Raw genomic sequence first — 5,356 nt, forward strand, 5'->3', positions numbered from 1 at the left:
AATCTCGGGTCCAATTTTTGAGACCCGTCTGGGTATGGGGAGGGTCATGGGTCCTATAATACCCAACCCATACCCGCCCCATATATGTGGATATAAATTGATGTGCTCGCGAAGATGGTTGTGAGGTGACGTGGAAGGTAAATAAATCACATTTTTATTTTGTCATTGTACTTTCATTTTAATTTTGTTACTATACTTTCTCTCTTTAAATTACATTTTTTTTACGGTATTAAATTACAGTTTTATTTTTTCAATGTACTTTCTCTCTTTAATTTTGTTAGTAATTCTTCAAGTAATTTACCAACTTGTCCCACCATTCTTGATGAAGAGTAAGATGATCCTGAATAATGTGTCTGAAAGATTGCTTACTCGCTGATTTTACATTGATCTGTTTAAGTTATGTTATGACTTATTTTTGAGGATGTCAAGACTTTTTATTGGACAGCTAGTAACTCTTTTTTTTATGTGATTCATTATGTCGTGAAAATAATTTGTTTGTTATTGTTAAGTGTGGTCGAAGACATGAATTAGTTTTCTATTGTGTTATATTTAGAGGATTGTTTGTTTCATAATTCAGTCATGTGATAAGAAGATTATTGTTTTCATTTAAAAAAAATTCGGGTCTCACGGGTCTCGCGGGTCTACCCAGCCCCATTTCGTTTTCGGGGTGGGGTGGGTCCGAAGAATATTTAACCGGGGTGGGGCGGGTAATGGGTCCAAGTTTTCTTCATGGGGTGGGTCTTGAGTTTAGCCATACTCGTTCCATACCCGCTCCATTGACATCTCTAGATATGAGTATGAAACACTTTTTCATGACGGGAGAGAAATTTTCCATCAATTTTTTTCCATAAAAAATCCCCCAAACAACTGTTTTAAAATTTTCCTTCTAAATATTACCTTTCCCTCCAATTTATTACTCCCACGCAAAGCCTAAAGCTGTCAAATTCGAAGAATCAGTCAAAGGAGGAGATATCTATGCAATCAGCAATTATGTGCTCGTAATTAGAGCAGGTCTTTTGTGATCTATGAGACGTAACTTTTGCAATAAAAAATAATATTTTTGACATAAAAATTAATAATTTTTTTTATGAGTGATCTAAATAGAATATTCGTCTCACAAAATTGACTCATGAGATCGGCTCATATGAGTTTTTTCTGCGGTAACTAAAACCAAATTTAGATATTCAATTTTGAGCAACAGGTAAAACTTAAAATAATGAACATTCAGTGTAACTTAACAGCGTGAAAGTGAAATTTACAATGTATAATGAACACATTACATCATTACGACACATCCATACTATCATCATGAACAACAAAACGAAAGTCTAAACACACTGCATGTTAAATTACACAAAGGATTACAGATTTGAGACGGGAAACTCAGAAGCTATTAACAAACCTTGAATTACAACGAAGGAAACGACAAGTGAACAAATCCAAGAAACATGCCCAGAATTGTTTTCTGACCATTTTCAGGCTTCGAGCCCATGGCATATGCTGCAGTCGACGTGATCAAGAGAAAACCTTGTTATACAGATCACTGAAACATAATGAGGAAAAAAACCAAAAAGGTCAGCGCATCTTAAATTGAAAATTCTTCGAAGTGTGTGTCAATATTATAAAAAGAAAAACCAAAATTTGAACCCAGAAAGTATGTTAAAATACCCTTCATTAATAATTTTGAATCCACTTTCACAAACAAAAAAAAGGGCTACCCGATGGATATTGAGTGGACTAAGGCTGATCTTCATCTGACTGAGCACGGCTTAATCTCCGACGCCTACTGGGGTATGGAGGAGAATCATCCCCGATATCACTTAGTATACTTGAATTCAGTTCATCTTCTCCATCTTCTTCATCATGATCATCGTCATCTTGAAGACCTAATAGATTTTCACCCCATAGGTAGCGTCGTCTGGGGATGGTTCTAGTGGCGCGGCGGTACCTAGGAAACATCCTTGACCTAACACCTCTCCGCTCTGCTCGTGAATCTATCGAGCCAATCATATGAAACAAGAAGAACGTGCTTAACCACCGACTACCTTCATTGTCCCGTTCACCTGATGATCTACCACCATTATCAATAACATAATCACCGAGTACAATTGCACCAGGCATGGCTGATCGAATGGCACTGACAATATCATTGTACTCTCTCTGACGTTCAAGTGTACGCCATGCACTTTGTCTCGACAGATCAACATCAGCTGGTCGTACTGTTGGATGAACACTTCTAGCATGCCATCGTAACTCGTTATAATTACCAAAGAACGAGCAAGATTCGTGAGAACAACTTCTCGCCTTCAGGTTTAGGTACTTTCTAGCCTCTTCTACAACTCTCCACCCAAAATATTCCCTCGGCATAAAGGGCATCTCAGATTCGATCCATCTTCTGATTTCTCCATGTTAGTATCATATAGATCAAGCCTTTCCGATGATGACACTTCTTGATCTTCTAAAGTAGGATTCACATTATGGATGGCACCTAGTGCAGATCCTCTAGGCATGCCCACAAATGCTGCAGAGCTACTAGCAGTAAGAGAAATATTCAAACTACTGTCATTGACGTCAATTGTTGGGTCGAAATTTCTACTTGTAGCAATAATAGTATCATGCTGACTTTCTTGAATCGAACTGGGAGCAGACAAGCAATCTACTTTTTCTTCTCTGAGTTTTTTAAATCGATCCAAGCAATTTGAATGCCTATAACTAGTATCACAAATGTAGGAGCGACAGCCCTTGTCATGAGAGCTGCAAATGAGAAGAACGGTATTGTGTGGGTGGTCCATGCATATAGGACATGATGCTTCATCCCATTCCTTGTATGGCGCACATACATCTGCATCATTTGGGATGCTTCTTTTTCTACAAGCCATCTACTTACACTGTGATATGTTGCTAGCGATAAATTAATTAGCATGCCATTTACAATGCACAACAATGCAAAAGAGAGGGGGAGGGGGAGGGGAAGGGAGGGGAGGGGAGGGAAAGCACTTTTTTCTATATATAATGATATAATGATGAAATAGAAACGGCAAAAATAATATATATGCAAAAGACAGCCACAACTAGAAGACTTTCCTCAGGGTGGCAATGTGGCAAAAAACTGGAGATTTCCTACCAACCCAAAGAACAAGAAAATAAAGCTTTCTTTATGCCACTGAAATTGAAATGTGCATCAACCCCACCCCACCAAAACAACTACCACCTGATTTGATCACACCTGATTCGGGACTAAACAATGTTAAAAAAGAACAAGCATGCATTGTATCGATTTACTCACTGATCATTTACTAGGTGAATTGACTGCATTTCGAGTCATTGACTACCAAAATTTAGTATTGTTAATGAAAACAGAATAAAGACCAACAGCCATTGCATTGATTTACTCACCAACAGTGTACTAAGATTCTGCCTCTACGATCAATTTCTGAAAATGGAGCAGAAAATCTTGAGGAGAAATAAGGCCTCAGATAAAGAATTATTAAGTATTTATTAAACCAGGAACACCAATGAGTCTCACAACCTGCAGTTGTTTCACATAATGAAAAAGTGTCATTCACGTAAGATTCAGCATGATAATCAGAGATCAAACAATGATAACCTTACAGGACTAATGCCCATAACCGAAATGATAATCCAAATCCAATATTGAAATTTATATAAGCACACCCCCAAGAAATGAAAAAAATGCTATTTACTCGGTTGGTTAAACAGACTCCAAAAAGGCAATTACATCATTCAAAATACTGTAAGAAAACCATAAGATGAGATAGCTACCATTAATTTATGGTTAGCCATACAATTCCATTTATAAATTGGAATTAGATAGAAGATAAGCCTTCATAGAGCATCATCTTGTCACAGTTGCAAGGTAAAATGTACAATTCTAAAATTTTTGCCACCGATTTCAATCAAATATAAACAATTCCAATCAATAAGCTTCAAAAACCCATAAATTCCCAAATAATTTTGCCAAAAACAAATCTCCACCCCTGCTCCACATCTTTAAGCCCTAGCCCTAAAAGACCAGAAAGAATAATCTTTCATCGTCACCATTCAATTACAAAAAAATATAAACGCACATATGCACGAATACAAAGATAGCCTAGTCTAATCAACAAAGACATCCAATTTCATGAAATTGAGGGCTCGGAATTACAATTTGCTGAAATTAAAGATGGGCCTGGTTTTAATCCTTTGATTGATTGAACTTGTGAGTCACTTTGAAAAAACTCGATTCAGATAATCATTCTTTTTCCCATGGTGAGGATATTCGAGATAGCGTCCATTCCAATTAAAGAAATAGGCAGGTTTATTCCATCTTGAAAATTTAATTATTTTTATTAATTTTTGTAGATTTCAAAAGTATAAAAATATCGAACATATATTTTTATAAATTTTAAAAAATTTAGTGATATTCAAATTAGAATTTTTTAAAATCTTAAAAAATCAAGTGATATTCAAATTGATTTTTTAAAAATTTATAGTAATCCAATATTGATAAAAACTTGTGTGAGACGGTCTCACGGGTCGTATTTGTGAGACGGATCTCTTATTTGGATCATTCATGAAAAAGTATTACTTTTTATGCTAAGAGTATTAATTTTTATTGTGAATATGGGTAGGGTTGACCCGTATCACAGATTAAGATCCGTAAGACGGTCTCACATGAGACCCACTCTCCAATATTTCCATAAATTTACAATGATTCTAATATAATTTTTTACTTAAAAATCTAGGTAGAACTTTAGAAACTCAAAATTTGTATTCTACTCATGTTAGAGATTTTGGTAGATTTCTAATCGAACAAAAAATCATTATCACACATATATCTCTCTTCCTCATTCAAAGTTTCTCCTCTCTAACAACAAGTCGATGGTTCCTCAAATTTCGAAGGTATGTTTCATTTCTTGAATCATTATTGATTTGATAAAAAAAAAACATATTATGATTTTTATGTATCTCTTTTTGTGTTTCGTTCGTTATTTGTTTCTGTCTTTTTATCAGTGTTCTAAAAAGCCCGCTTAAGTGCGAAGCTCGGCAAAAACGCCCCGCTTCGGAGAAAGCGGAAAAAAGCGGTCAAACTAAGCATAATTAAGGTGTTTAATTAAGCGTGCTTAAGCACAATTAATCGCATCTATTTATTTTTTAATTTTTTATATTTTGAAGGTATGTCTTTTTATTTTAAAATAATAAATTAGGTTTATAATTTAAATGTTTATTTTTTAATTTTAATTATGATTAAGCGTGTCTGATAATAATTTGACAAATATTTAACATTTTTAATGTGGTCTAGTTGCAAAAACAAATAAAGATTATAATTTTGATATTTTTATGATTTTATAAATAT

General features: G+C 34.8%; 1 pseudogene; it reads right to left on the reverse strand.

Annotated features, from left to right (window-relative positions):
• Positions 1-1,208: 1,208 nt before the first annotated feature.
• Positions 1,209-4,307, reverse strand: LOC140959642 (uncharacterized; annotated as a pseudogene).
• Positions 4,308-5,356: the final 1,049 nt, after the last annotated feature.

The sequence above is a fragment of the Primulina huaijiensis genome, chromosome 15 (assembly GCF_012295235.1).
Source record: "Primulina huaijiensis isolate GDHJ02 chromosome 15, ASM1229523v2, whole genome shotgun sequence".
In the NCBI taxonomy this organism is placed as follows: domain Eukaryota; kingdom Viridiplantae; phylum Streptophyta; class Magnoliopsida; order Lamiales; family Gesneriaceae; genus Primulina; species Primulina huaijiensis.